Source organism: Mesocricetus auratus, unplaced genomic scaffold (assembly GCF_017639785.1).
Source record: "Mesocricetus auratus isolate SY011 unplaced genomic scaffold, BCM_Maur_2.0 Super-Scaffold_100013, whole genome shotgun sequence".
Taxonomy (NCBI): domain Eukaryota; kingdom Metazoa; phylum Chordata; class Mammalia; order Rodentia; family Cricetidae; genus Mesocricetus; species Mesocricetus auratus.
The window spans coordinates 80,450,920-80,466,373 of NW_024429196.1; the positions used below are offsets into that span (position 1 = coordinate 80,450,920).

Sequence of the window (15,454 nt, forward strand, 5' to 3'; positions counted from 1 at the left end):
CAGCTGCCCTTTGGATAGGGTTGTGTAATGTGGGAGACAGGAAGTCTGTAATGTTATGCAGAAGCTGCTTTGACATAGCAGGGTGGTAAGAACAACCCAAAGGGAAACGCTATCTCTAGGTTTCTAGCTCTTTAGAGGAGGATTGAGGCTGAGATGACCACACAGATTTGAGTTCAGATTCTTTGTGTGTGTATGTGCGTGTGTGCGTGCTTGTGTGTGTGTGTGCAAGCAAAATGAACGTCAGTTCAAAGTTCAGCAAAGAGCCAATCTCAAGGCAGCGCTAGAACCTGATAAAAATTTAATAAATAAAACTGGAAACCTACATCCTGGCTACATTTCAGGGCAACTAGTGAAAACTTACTACACTTAACTTCATGCCTCACATCCTGCTCTCATTGGTGGACCCCCTTATTATACTTTATTCATCTCTTACATCCTGCTGTCATGGGAGACACTGTGTGCAGGGCAGATGGCGTGGTTAATCCTGAGAGTCAACTTGATGGGAATTAAGGTCACCATGGAAACAGATTTCTGCACATGTCTGTTGAGGCATTCTCTGCATTGAGTTAATCGAGCTAGGAAGACCCACCCTAAGTGTGGATGGTACCGTTCCACAGCCGGGGTCCCCAACTGCGTGGAGGAGAGAGTGAGCTGGGCACAGGCACGCACTTCCTTGTGCTTCCTGAGCGTGGGTGCAATGGGACAGTTGCCTCAAGGGCCTACCTCCATCACAAGACAATTCCCTGCAACTCTGGGCTAAAACAGACACTTCCTTAGGCTCCTCTTGCCACATTGTTACAACAATGAAACAAATAACTAATGCTGCAGTTTACATGGCTTCACCCTCCCCCACCCCTCCCCCAAGGAGCCACACCACACCATAAAGCAGTACCCAAGGGTCCTACCCACTGCTGGGCCTGTTCACTCCTATTCGAAAGCACAATACTTAGTTAAGAAAAGGATGGGCACACCTTGTATAAGGGAGGGGAAGACTGGTGACCTCTGGGCGTGCCCCAAGCCACTCTCAGGCTGAGTAGCATTCATTCCTCCTCTTCTCCAATCAGCTGGTCCCACGTCTACCCCCAACAGGACATGGTAAAGGTGAGTCTTGGGTTGCTGGTTTTTCTCCCAGCCTGGGCCAGCAGCGTCAGCCCCAAATGAACACACAGAGATGCTATATTGTTTATAAAACTGTTGGCCGGTGGCTGGGCCTTCTTACTGGTTAGCTCTGTCTTAACTATTAAGCCATTTCTATTAATCAATATATTTCCAAGAATGTCTGGGTCTCCTACTCCTTTGTCAACTACATGGCAATCCCTGCCTACCTTTCCCAGAATTCTCCCCACCTCCTAGTCGGGCCTGTCTTCCTGCCTCTATTAGCCAGTATCTTATTCATCAACCAATAAGAGAAACACATGTACGGAAGGACCTCCCCCATCAAGTCTAGATGCTGGAGGACTGGCCACTTTTCCATGCCCTCCTTTCTGAACACACCCCACTAGAATGGAGACGCCATTATGTGAGGAAGCCCAAGTACTCGAGAGGGGCCACGTGGGAAAGATACAGCCATCAGTAAACCATACCCAGCCAGGGCTGCATCCAGCAGCCAGCACCACACATGTCAAGGGTCAGCGCTAAAGAAGGAGAAGCCACGTTGGGCACTTCCCCCTCCACATGACCGCAGCTTAACCAAAGTGTGGGTCCCCGGCAGTGAAGCGGCTATGCGCCTTTGACCTCAAAGAGCGTGATTTTTTAAAGCTTGATCGCAGTAATTGTCTAACACTTTCTTGGATGTATCATTGCAGCTTATCCAGGCTCCCAGAGGAGAAGAGAGGGAAGAAATGATCTTAATTTGATCAGCCACCAATTTACCCGCATCAATCCGATTCACATGCCTGGCCTTTACTTTAAACGCTTCCTCCAACGGGGGAGAAAAATGATAACACAAACCCCAAGCAAGGTCAAACAGAAACTACCAAATACTGAGCTAGCTTTGCTGAGTTGCCGTCAGGATGCTTTTCCTGCCCTGAGACCAGACGATGAAGAAGCAGGCCAGTCTCCAGGGCTGTTGAGTAGGACTAAGCCTTTCCATCCTGGGCATCACTTCCTGAAGTGACACACAACTGACCTTCCCCAGGACTGTGTATGCAAGTCCTCTGGGCTGTATGCAGAAAGCCTGAATGCTGAGAGCCCTGAGGCTCTAATGTTCCAAGTCTTCCGAGCTCGCTCACCGCCCTCCCTGCTGCCTGCTGTCATCTGTCCTGACCTAGAACCGTTCCTTCATCCTCCCAACCTCCCATGGCTCAGAGACTTCTGCCCAACTCTGATGTCCACTCTCAGAAAATCCCATAGTCCCGTTGCGTGGGTCCCTGAGAACACCATCCTCCTTCATACCCCTGAGTTGATCCTCCAGGATGTTACCAATCCTGGAGCTATATTCCCAGACATAACAAAAGCCAATCCTTGCTACTTAGATTCTGTTGCTTTGACCTATGCAGCTGCCCTTCTGAAGGGACCATTGTTATCTGAAACTGTCTTGGGTGTTTAGACATCTGCATCTTCCTGCTCATCATAGCTCCTGGGCCACATAGATCACACACACACACACACACACACACACACACACGTACCGAGCAAGAGACTATAATTTTTCTGCCAGTCTTAGATGGGCTGAAGCCTGTGGAATGTCCGTTGCTCTGTTTTGGGGACTTTTTTTTTTAACTCTGAGACTCACACGATGCTAACAAACACTCCCCTTTCCCCCCCCCCCCAAAATGCACACAAGACAGAAGTTGCTTAGCTAGGGAATATTTTGGGGGACAAGAAGCAAGTACACTAAGCCAAGAGGGACGGATGAAATCTAAGTACTATAAAGGGAAGGATGCTAAGCATGGGCCCGCGTGGGACTCAGCCTGTTGGGTTGACCTTGCTTGTTGGCATGTGAGGAGGGCAGGAAGAGGCAAATCTAGAGAGGTAAGTCGCCTGTCGTAAGAGACCTTGGAAATGTGAACCTGACTATGAAGGCCCTTAGAGAGCCTTCGCGGTTCATGGCATGATTAGACAACAAAGGCCATTTTTGTATAGAAAGGGCAACATTGCTTCCCTGATTGGCTGATTGGCAGGACGGCTGTCTATACAAAGGTTCTGCATTTTGCTGTGGGAAACTAGGTCCCCATTAAGGTGCCCCCAGCTTCCCCAGTTTTTTTTTTCACTTATGTTTGGGGTGATGGATGGGAGTGGTGTATGTGAAAATGGGCACGCCCAGGAATACACTCGTGGGTGCCCATGTCGACACATACGGAGGTCATAGGTTGATACTGAGTTTCTTGTATGGCTTTATTATTTTTTTGAGGCAGGGTCTCACAGTCAACCTGGAGCTTCCCCTATTGGCTGGACAGGCAGGCTAGCAATTCCATGGGATCTTCCTGCCTGCCTTCCACCTCTGAGGTTACAGAGACTGCTGCCACTCCCAGATTCTCACCCAGGGGCTAGGGAGTCGAACTTGGGTACTGTGTTCGTGCAGCAAATACTTCAGCCACTGAGTCATCCTCCAGCCCCCCAATTTTACTTTTCTGGGGGGATTGTTAACACAAAACCAAACATCAGCCAATATTAGTTTTGTAGAGTCACGGACAGCCACCAGGAGGACGTGACAGATAACATGCTTGGCTCCCCAAGTTTATATCCAGAGCTGCCTATGTTCCTAAGACTAACAATAACAGCATAACAGAATAAAAATGGTGTCTTCATTACCACTGTACTTCAGTGTCTACTTTATTGAAAAGTGTTGGTGTTCTTTTCCATTTGCATTTCAAAGTACATGCTCTCCTCCGTTCTGATAAAAAGCCTCCATTTTCTTGTAAGAGGATTTAAATAATTACATCAGAAAAGCATGCAAAGAAAGAGTTGATTTTCAGCTTCAACTAGGAAAATTCATTTTGAGTCCCTAGAAATAGGATAGTTTTGACAGTTCTGTGAGTGTCTGAGCCAGACTTGGCAAGACTGATTCTACATTTCTGTTACACAAAGAATGGGAGATGCTTGGTGGGGGGGGGGTGCTCTGGCATGCACAAAGGAGAAACACCCTTTTCTGGCTGCGAGGGACACGGAAAGGAAAATGTGACTGTTGGTTTTAACTGTCAATGTGACACAGTCTACAGCTGCATGAAAAGAGTCTCAGTAAGGAGTTGTCTACATTGTTCCCCCTGAGTTTTCCTGTGGGAGGCTGTCCTTTTTGTGTGTTAATTGATCTGAGAAGAGTAGGCCTAAAAGGAGGCACCTCACCGGTTCCTGGGTTTGAGCCCTGGATGGTGCAAGAGCAAAGAGAAAGTAAGCTAAGCAGACATCATGCCTGCACTCCGTCTCTCTGCTCTTGACTGTGGATGTGTCTGGCTTCTTCAAGCTCCTGCCTTGATTTCTCCGCGGTGATGGGCTGTGAGCTGCTCTGAAAACAACCCCTGTCTCCCCTAAGTTGCTCTCACTAGGGATTTTTTTTTCCACAGCAGCAAAATGAAGCTAAAGCAGATGCTGAAGACGGACTGAAGAAGCCACTGCCAGCATTTTAGATGGCTTTCCCTCCATTTCGTTCTAGCTGTGGATGGATACAGGAAGAATGCCATAGGGGCGTGTTTGGGAGAATCAGACCATTAGGCGCTGATGCATCCAACACAACAGAAATGGGCCCTGACAGACAAGGCGTGCATTCAAGGAAAGTGAGAAAACCTTACCATGTGTGGTTGTCTGTCTGTCCTCCACAGAAGGACTCAGTGTGTCTGTTTGATGGAGAAAGAGTGCACATGACTCAGTATAAAATCTGGGGAGTCCACTGCATGCACAGGTCCCATAAGGAAGTCCAGAGGATAGCACAGCCCACCTGCTGCTTAAGATGCAGAATGAGAGCAAGGGACCCTAGATTTCCCATGTCAAGGTTGTTTCTGTTTTCTCCTTTAGCTAGACGCTCTGGGGATTCTCAAGAAAGAATCTGAATACTGAGTGCTGCGTTACTCTTCCTGGAAGACAAAGAAATGCCCATTTGCTCCAGATAGGACACTGAGGCCAATGGGACAGGTCCGCTGTGGTGACACGGGGAACTTCTGGAGGATACTAAGGAAGCGTGGGTGCAGGAGGACCATTTCTAAGAGATTGTATGACTCAAACCTTCATCACTAAATTGTCCCAACCATGCATAGATGACAAGTCACACAAAATCAGCTTCACTGGAGTGCCACCTGCTCCAACCACCATCTTCCACCGCCTATCTATTTTAGCGCCATCCAAGACCACGTGTGGCTGGGAGAACAGACAGAAGTGATAGCCAGACTCTCAGGTAGAGGCCCAGGGACACCAGTTCTTTTTACTAATGAATGCTAGCAGTGTGACACCAACCCCAGCGACCTGATGAGATGGTTAGTTGTCATTGTCAACATGACTAGAGAATCACCCAGGAATTCACTGCTCTCTGATCTACCAAGAGGCATACCGAGCAGATTTATGCTCCCATCACCACACCTTCCTTGCTGATAGACCATACCATTAGCCCCCGAGCCAAAATAAGCCCTCCTCCCTTTGAGCTGTGAGGAAAATAAGACCTAGTGTTTTCACTGTATCCTCTGGCTTATTCTGTCACTGTGACTGCAAAGCTGGGTATCCTGTGCTGTTATGGGATATTTTGTACACTGTGTGATGTATTGCTGTGGTTGGTTTAATAAAGAGCTGAACAGCCAATAGCTAGGCAGAAGGTTTAGGTGGGACTTCCTGGCAGAGAGAGGAAGTAGGAGGACACAATCAAGGTGCAGAGGAAATGCCAGGAGACATGGCAAGGAAAAAGGAGGTACCAGTTGGAAGAGAGGTAATGCCACGTGACTGAATGTAGAGTAGTATAAATGGGTTAATTTAAGTTATAAGAGCTAGTTATAAACAAGCCTAAGCCATAGGCTGAGCTTTCATAACTAGTAAGAAGCCTCCGTGTCATTATTTGGGAGCTGGCTGTCAGGACAGAGAAAGACTTGTTACGCTGTGCACATACATAGCCTCTCTAATAAAGATGACTGAGGGCCATGCCATACCTAGGGCAAACAGCCTCACTATGATACAAAGACAGTCAGACACAGATGCTTCTGGCTTCTTATCTCCAATACTTGGGAGGCTTGTAGGGACATTCAGTGACTTGAAACTATAAAATCTTCATCGTCTTCAGGCCATGGACCCCACTCACGGACAGATGTTCCAAGATTCCCAGTGGATGCCTGAAACCTTGACTGCTACCAAAACCTTTTAAACCAGGTTTCCCTCTACATATATACACATATTCAAAGATTAAGTGGAACAGTTACAATGCCACTCATGAAATATACATGAATATTGATGCTGCCAATGATAAACGGCACACTTACTGAAAGTATAAGTAAGTATTTATTGTATAAATTACTCACAAGAGACAAACAAGTAACCCAGATGAGCCAAGTATTTTCTGCCGCCGAACTGGAAGCCCAAAAGCCAGAAAAAGAGTGAGACTTCCACTGTTCAGTCTTTTATTCCTTCCTCCATACACGCCCCTAGCCATGCCCAAAAGTGGGCCTGGCTAGTGATGTAGTTCACTGACTACATCCGTATACATCTTTAGTCATGCCTAAAGTGGGTGTGGTTAGCGGTGCGGTAAACCGCCCTTTTATTACCTCATCTATGAGCCTCTAATAAGTCACATGGCTAATGGTGGAGCACTGTTTCCTCCTACAATTCCCCTTTTAGTCTAAAAAGAATATTTAAACTTAAAACAACTAACTTGTGTCAATGAACAAAATGTATCAAATATCTATCCCATCTAAACCTAACCTAAACTTATCTAAAAGAAACACCCAAGTCTGAACACCTCTTTCCAATCCCAACTCTAAAATAATTGAAAACTAACACTAACAGGTGTAAACTATCCTATAATATCAATAGTAGGGAGAGGGGGCGTGGAATTCTCAAAACTACTTCCTGCTGAGATGGGACGATGACAATCTCATGGGGACCTGTGAGAAGGAAAATGTTAGTGTAACAAAATCTTCAGTAGATCAGACAGTCTCTGTATGGCAGGAGTATGCAGAGTCACAATGTAACCCACCAGAGAAGTAGGATGTACAGAACTTTTCTCCAGTAAGAGAAATACTTAGATTGGCAGTTATGGGATAAATACTTAAGTCAGAGATAGCCAGTAGGAAATAAGCAAGGCCAACAGCTTCATAATTAATATAGCATCTTGTGTGTTATTTGGGGACTACAATGCGACAGAGCCCAGGCGACTGGTGGGGAAAAACCAAAGTGGCTGGCAAGGAAAAGGCTTCTCTCTACAGAATATGACCTCAATTTCTTGAGAGAGATACGACAGCATCAGGGTGATGGTGGTCTGTGGAAAGTAGACCTACTAACCCAACTACTAAGGAGACAATCTATCATACAGTTCCTTCTCTCCTTCCTCTGTATAAACTGAGGAAGGCAGGCCTACTGATGACCTACTAAGGAGACAAACCATCAAATAGTTCCGTCTCTCCTTCCTCTGTATGTTTGATTCTTGTGGTTCATTTGGAGGGGGGAGGGAGTCATCCTCTTTGTTGTATAAAGATGTATGTACCCGCTGTCTGTGACACACTGTTTTAAAGAGTGTGTGTTTTGTGGCTTGACTAACCTGGCTAATTAACATACGTGGTGCCTTGAATCACTTTGTATTTCTGTCAGGAACATGCAACGCCCAGTTCCTTAGCATTTTCCAAGAGCACATGACAGGGTTGGGATTAGGTAGAACATCTGCGCAGCACGTTCCGGGATCTAAACTCAACCCCAGAACTGCAAACAAAAGCCATGCTGTCCTGATAAGCAGTTAAGGCCTATAAAAGCTCCTTCCAGTCCCAGGGAGGAAATCTCTATGTGGGGAGGGGCTAACATTCTAGTTGGCCTGTGCCGATCACCTAGCCAAGGGACCACCCTCAGGAAAGGGACATCATGCCTAGGAAGCTGGGCTCACCTTAACTCATGTTGAAGAGATGGGTGGGACCCTTCCCAGAATCCTACCTCTAGTGGTCACGAAGCTAAGTCTATCTGCTTGCTAGATTATACAAAAAAAAAAAAGCATAACTTCCCTCTCCCCCTCATTCCTAAGGATGCTCTCCCTGTACTCTGGGCTTCTCCGGCATTGTGGACTTCCTTACTTCTTTTCAAAAGCCTGCCTCACAGCCCTGGCTGCTTGTCCACGTGTCTAACCTCCACCCTAGCCAGTGTCTTGTTTTGTTTTTTTCTCTCCTCAAGTCTCTGCCTTTCTGAAGATGCTGATTTACAGCTTGCCTGCTGGGAGGGGGACGTTTTCTTAAACTCCAGGAAAACCCCCTCAACTTCCTCTGGCATCTGTTCTTAAATTTTTAATATCTTTTAAAACTTCTATTTTATCTTATGCATCGGGGTGTTTTGCCTGGATCTATGTCTAGGCCTCACTCCTGTACCTGGTACCCACAGCGGTAGAAGAAGGTGTCAGACCCCTTAGAACTGGGGTCACAGACAGTTGTGAGCCACCAGATGGGTGCTGGGAATGGAACCTGGGTCCTCTGCAAGAGCCGAGCCACCTCCCCTGCACCCTATTAAAGTATTTTATTAAGGAGGCTATAAAACCCCTGAGAAGGGATCCCTGTTCCCCCTGTACCATCTGGCAGCCGCAGAGAGACTCCCCAAATGCTAGCAACAATAATTGGATACACCATCCTCCTGGCCACATACCATGCAGTGGTTCCATCTGCATATTTATGGCAGCAAAACTTCCACATTCACCATTGATTTTTTTCCGAACTCTGATTTTTTTCTGAGTGATATATAACTCTACAACACCGCTACCCTTTGATTTTATAATAAGAAATCAAATGTCAGTGGCCCAGAAATATCGCCCGTCACCAGCTCCAGTTTCTAATACAGTTGCTGTCCATAAGGTGGGGCCTGAAAGCCACCAAGCGCGCCACCGCACTGCGGAAGCCAGGCTGCCTTAGGGGTTAAATCCCCTTGGCTCTCGAAAATGCCTCTGAACAAGTGATGCGAGTGGGGTGGTGACATGGCTCACACGGCTCACCACCCTAGCTAACTGACAGTTCACTAGGGGTGGAAGCAGGCACCAGAGGCTGCTTCACCTGGAAGGATTTCTGCCAATTAAAAAAAAAAAAAAACTCAAAACCACCGTGAAAGTAAAGGAAAAGGCTCCAAAGAATGAACAACCTGCCAATGGTATTTACAAGCGTAAATAAAGCCTCAGCCATCATGGAATTCCAGATTGCCAGAGCTCTTGATGGTGGGTTTAATCAAAAGGCAGCCAGCTGCCTGTGCTTAACGTTAATTGTCAAGTTCTCCATCTCAGCCAATCACTGTGCTTCTGCGCTGGCAGCAGCAACAAAAACACGGAACTCTCCTCCTGACTCATTTGGCTGGGCTGGGCTAGGGTGGGGTGGGAATCAGTTCTAGATCTGGTCAGTCTTGGTATGAAGGACGTAATACTGGTTTTGTAAAGCTAAACGAAGTCTATGCCTGGAAATTTATCTTCGTCAAGATGCACTTACACATTGCAGTTTGAAACCTACAAATCCCCAGTCCCCTCTTCCTGCCCCCCCAAACCAGTGTAGCATCCTCATGAGATAACGTTTGGGGTCCACTATGGGCACAATCTCAGAGAAGCCCTAGTAACGCCCTCTGCTCCCCAGTCTGGGCTCTGGGTCTGGTTCTGCGCTTTAGAGAAGTTTTTCTTTTGTCTCAGATTGCTAACTGCTCTGAGCATTCCAGCCGATCCTAGCCCCCACTCCCACCCCCACCCAGAAGGGTGGATACCTCATCCTAGTTTCTGGACCGGAAGGCAAGAAAAAGAAGCTGAGCTGGGGTAAATGCAAGAATCCAGGAAGAAAATACTACCTGTAAGGACTCAGGCATTATGCTGGGCTGCCACTGTCACCTGGCAGAAGTCACTCAGGCAGGACCCTGGTCAGCCCAGGGTACTGGGAGTACATAGTCTGCACGCAGGTGCAAAGGACCCCTTTAAAAGACAGACCCCGCCCACTTACTCTCTCTTTCTGATTGCCCTCCCCTGGGGCAGACAGGACCTTTCTTGTCTCCTTCATCCTTCATCTCTTCTACCCTCTCTCTGTGTGTCTCTGGGTCTCCTTACCTCTTTTGCCTTTCCTTCCCCCTCCCTCCCCTTTCTAAATAAACTTCTCACTTAAGCTCCGCCTGCCTGGCGTGTTTGCCCCCCTACCCCCCCCCCGGCCTCAGTCAACCTCACCTGCCTCGGAACCCACCAAGGGCTTCCTCTCGCGCTTTACCCTTACATTGGTGCTGCGACTCGGATTCGAATCGAGGTTGCTGAGGCCACAATGCAGAGTACTGATGATGAAGGCGATAACCCTGCCTTCCTCCGCTACTCTCTGTCCCTCTTCCCCCCCTCCACCTCCATAATTAGTTGGTGAAATGGAAGCTCTCCTGAAAGTGTCAAACAGAGCAGCCCATTTCTAGAATCATCTCAGGCCTGGGGAGGGGGTGGGCGCACAGCGCAACCTTCTGCAGTCAACATGACCTTGGCCCTGACTTTGAGATCTGCCAATGCCAAGGCAGTGGTGGCTGTTAGCCTCGGTGCTTGGCAACGAGCTTTTGTCCCTCTCTAGTCTCCTACATATAGGTGGCGGTTAATATTCAAACTCAAAGGGTAAGCAAAGCCACGGGTTGACGAAGTTAAATCTTCTCCGGGCTGATTTACATAACTTGCCGTGAGATCAGAACCGAGCGTGAAAAGTGGAACTAGACAGACAGCCACGGGCTGCAGCTCTTTGGAATTAGGCATAATTGCACTGAGCTTGCAAATTCTCTGTCACTGGACGCCCAGCTGGCCGAGGCTAACTGTAATTTCAAAATATTAACAGATGTGAGTTGGTGAGCTGGCAAGCCAATTAAAGTCTTAGATTAAACAAGAAGAAAAACTATAAACAGGAGAAAAGAAGAGCTGGGTTAACGACCGTAAACATCTCGTAGAGATTCGCCACGCCATGGTGCTCCAACCTAGCTCGTGGAAGCAAAATCACTTAGCCCGTGCTCCCTTTGTTTTATGGCAGCAGTCGGATGCTTTTTTTAAAACACACACACCCCCCATCACTGCATGCACACCGGGTTCTTATTCTTTATGATTGGTGCAAAATCCTGCACCCCCAACCCGGCTCACCATGCCTTTACACAGGAGTAAAGCCAACCAAACCCGGCAAGCACACGCCTCATAATTGTACCTTTCCATGCTGTTCCCATCACCCGGGGTCTGAGAGAAGGAGGGGAAGAGGCAGCAGGCAGGCACAGGGTCACTGCAGGGTCCTCCCCTCACCCCCCCCCGCCCGCACTGCACCCCCCCCCACGACTTCCCAAGTGTTTCCGAAAAACAGAAACAAAATTAGAGACCTAAATGAAGCACCCTGGTTGGAGTTATCTGACAAATGCCACAGACAGGAGCTGGGGGGGTCTCAAAACAGTTACTTCACACAGACTTCACACAGGATGGTTTCTGGAGGGGTTTTCGGTTTGGCAGGTGTGGGTGGCTGATGTAGGGAGGGGACAACTCTCCAGTCCTCTCAGGCCTGCAAAGCTCTGCTATCCCAACTACCCCCAGCGGCAGGCCTCTCCTCCACAGTACCCATCTTCCTTTGCCATAGGAAAGAAACATGTCTCTCCTAAGGTAATATTCTGGAGTTGTTCAAATTGGTTTTTATAGGTTACCACCTCTCAAAAAATTAAAATTGAGACGTTCGGATTTAGGCTAGGCCTAGTGACACAGGCCTGGTGTCCTTAGGTGACTAAAGCAGGAGGAGCTCAGTGTCGTCGAGCTGGTGAGACCACTCAGCAGCCAAGAGCTCAAACTGCTCTTTCAGGGGACCCAGGGTTGGTTCCTAGCACCCACGATGGTGTCTCACAATCATTTGTAGCTCCAGGAGATCCAACGCCTCTGGCCTCTGAGGGCACCTGCAACTCACCTGCAATCACACACACACACACACACACTTAAAAAATAAGATGAATTAAAAAAAATAGGTCGGGCTGGAGAGATGGCTCAGAGGTTAAGAGCACTGACTGCTCATCCAGAGGTCCTGTGTTCAATTCCCAGCAACCATATGGTGGCTCACAACCATCTGTAATGAGATCTGGTGCCCTCTTCTGGCCTGCGGACATACATGCAGACAGAACACTGTATATATAATAAATAAATAATTCTTTTTAAAAAATAGGTCAAGGTCAATTTTCTATTTAAAAATTTAAAACTTAAAAATAATAAACAGTTTGGGGGCTGAGAGTTGGCTCAGAGAACTTGGGTTCAATTCCCAGCACCCACATGGCAGCTCACAACTGTCTGTAAACTCCAGTTCCAGGGAATCTGACAACGTCACCCAGACATACATGCAGGCAAAACACCAATGCACATAAAATACTACTACTAATACATAAATAAAGAAGAAGAACAATGATAAAACAATGGGGTTGGAGAAAGGTTAAGAGCACTTGTTCTTACAGAGAACCCAGGTTCAGTTCCCATCACCCACATGATAGTTCACAGCCATAGACACTCATAACACCTCTTCAGCCTCCTCAGGCACTGTATGCATGTGATACAGACACACACGCATGCAAAACATTCATACACATGAGACAATCTAAGCAGAAAAAGTTTCAAGTAAAAATAAACAGAAAGTTTGTCCTAGTTTGCATCTCTGCTGCTGTGATAAAGCATTGACCAAAAAGCAACTTTGGGGGGACAAAGGACCTATGTCATCTTACAACTTACAGTTCATCATCGTCCAGAGACATCAGGGCAGGAACTGGAGCAGAGGCCATCAAGGGCTGCTGCTTACTGACTTGCTCCCTGCGGGTTGCTCCGCCGGCTGTATTATATAACCTACAACCACCAGCTCTGGCATAGCACCACCCACAGTGGGCTGGGCCTTCCCACGCCAATCAACGATCAAGAGGATTTCTCACAGACATTTCCACAGGCCAATCAGTGACAGCGTTGCTCGGCTGGCATTTCTTCTTCCTGATTATGTCCAGGTTTGTGTTAATTTGACGAAAACCAAGCAGCACCGAGTTCAAGAACATCCCCAGGTACATGCTGGGTGTGAGGCCAGCCTGGGCTACTTGAAGACTTCTGTTGCCAATTTAACTCATCTCATTAGAGACAGCAGGTGCAGTAACCAGCCCAAGTGCTCATGGAAGAAACTGCAAAATCCAGTTACAAAATGTATCCACTCTCAATTGCCATGCTGTGTTCGCCTCCAGGCCTGCAAGGCCAGGACACCTAGAAATTGTTTTCTCCAGCAAGGCAGGAAAATAGTGATTTGTGAAAGTTACATTAATTTTGCATTGGTTGCATTGACTTTAATCTGAAACTGCCTCCCTGCTGTATTTTATTTGGCCTAAAACTTCCTCCACACCTGACAAATTGTAACCCAGGTTTATTTGTATCGGTTTGTAACCTACAAGTGGGACCAGTCTCAGCCAATCAAAACAACTTTCAAATAAGACAGACAAGAGTTACATCCAATCAGGCCGTGTCTGTATCTCCCTGTAGTCTCTGTATGCAACTTCCTTTCCTCTACTCATAAATGGAACTTACCATGCTGCATGTTCATGGTGGCATCAGCATTTGCAACCTTCATCATTTCTAACAGCCAGCTCTGAATGCAGAATTAATTCTACAGTTTGGTCTTCGGGCATGTCTGTGAGTGTGTATGTAGGTGTGTGTCTGGAGGAGCTGTTATTGTGTTGTCAAGCCTGGTCCATATTCCTTAAGACTTCTTTGTCTTGCAAAGCATAAGTCTGTCTTCCATCTTCCTTCAGTAAACTCTTGAAAAGGTTTCTTTTTCTTAAATTGGTCCCCAGTAATGGCTCAAGAAGAATCTGTGTCTAGCTCTCTCCTCCAGAAACCAAGTTCCAGTCTTAAAGTTGATGCTAGGGGTGAAGACCTGTGCAGGAGGACCCTTGCGGACAGCCACACTCAGGGGACCCCTCCGAAGGTCCTGTTGGTGGGCTTCTACAGAGCCCTCTCTCTCCTGGGAATTTCCAAGCACTCTCGCCAACCCTCCTCCGAAGCTCAGTCTAGGGACTTGTCCCTGCAAAATCCCTTCAGGGGTCTTCCCTAGTCCTGATACACTGAAGGCCACCTGCTTCCAACCGTGTAGCCACAAGGGGCTGCCCTACCTTGGTAGGAGTCAGCAAGAGCATCAATGGACGCCATGCTGAGCTTCTGCATTGAGGCTGGGTTTGTCACATGGCTTCAGCCTCTTCTGTGGACTCAACACTGGTGATGGCATGCCTTGTAGGGAGTTCCAGTTCTCACTCCCCAGCCACAGAAAATAATTTTGTAGCTGGTCAAAGGGAGCACAGACCCCTGGATCCATTTCATGCGACTCAGGGACGTGGGGAGAGGGTGTAAGGGAACTGTGTTTGAGAGATGGGTAGCTTGAGACCTGGTGGGTTTGAAACCCAACTTGGAGGTTGCTGACAGGAACAAAAAATAAAGAAGAGTGAAGACTAAGTAACGGATCTAGGAGATGGCTCAGTTGTTATGAGTGCTTGGTACTCTCTCAGAAGAAAACACCAGAGAAAAAGAAAAGGGAAAACCATAAGATGATCCAAGGCTCCCAATCTTAGAGGCTGCAGTGGTCAGAGCTCATTCAATGAAAAGGCAAGTTTGTGTGGTGTCAAAGGCTCAAGCATACTCTTATGGAAACCAAGGCGCAAATGAAAACAGGGATGCAGATGAAAGGCAGGCTGGGAGTTGGGGTGCTTCCAAACTCCCCAGGAGAGACCATGCAAGGACAGAGCACAGCAGAGTGACTGCAGCAAGGAAAGGGCAGGAATGAGAGGAAAGTTGTCCTCTGTCTCCAAGGAGTTGGTTCTGAGACTCGGGATGAGAGCAAAGCCCGAAGGTGCACCCACCCCTTGTGTGAAAGGGTGAGATGCTGCCTTGAGTCCTTTCCCGTCCAAAGCGCTGCAAACCAGTTCCGGGCGGCTTAGAATGCCTCACACGGTGTGAATGTGTATCATTGTGCAGGTTTCAATACAAAGACGACCGGACTTCGAAAGGTGGCTGAGTTGGAATAGGGGCCTGCCCCAAAAACACAAGAATCTGAGTTCGGATCCCCAGCACCAATGTCAGGGCAGGCACAAGTCTGCAACCCCAGTGTTGGTGTGGAAGCTGCATGGACGGGAAGGGTCCTGACGCTCAGTGGCCAGCCAACCTGGACAGATCGGCAAGCTCCAGAGTCAGGGAGAGGCCCTGTCTCAGAAAGTAAGGAATCGAGTGATCGAGGAGCATGCCCCACATCTGCTTCTGGCTCCACACTCACACATCCACACATGTGCACACGCACACACACACAAGTACTCAAACCACACATGTGACCCCTGCAGGGGGCAAAAATCG

The 15,454-nt window shown here is 47.7% G+C and overlaps 1 long non-coding RNA gene across 1 annotated transcript in view; it reads right to left on the minus strand.

The window, feature by feature from the left end:
* LOC110342490 overlaps positions 1–12,917 on the minus strand; it is a 45,663-nt gene extending 32,746 nt beyond the window's left edge. The window contains exon 1 of the long non-coding RNA XR_002384579.2: positions 12,815–12,917. This is a non-coding gene — a long non-coding RNA (uncharacterized LOC110342490). The remainder of the gene's footprint in view (positions 1–12,814) is intronic.
* Between the last annotated feature and the right edge of the window lie 2,537 nt (positions 12,918–15,454).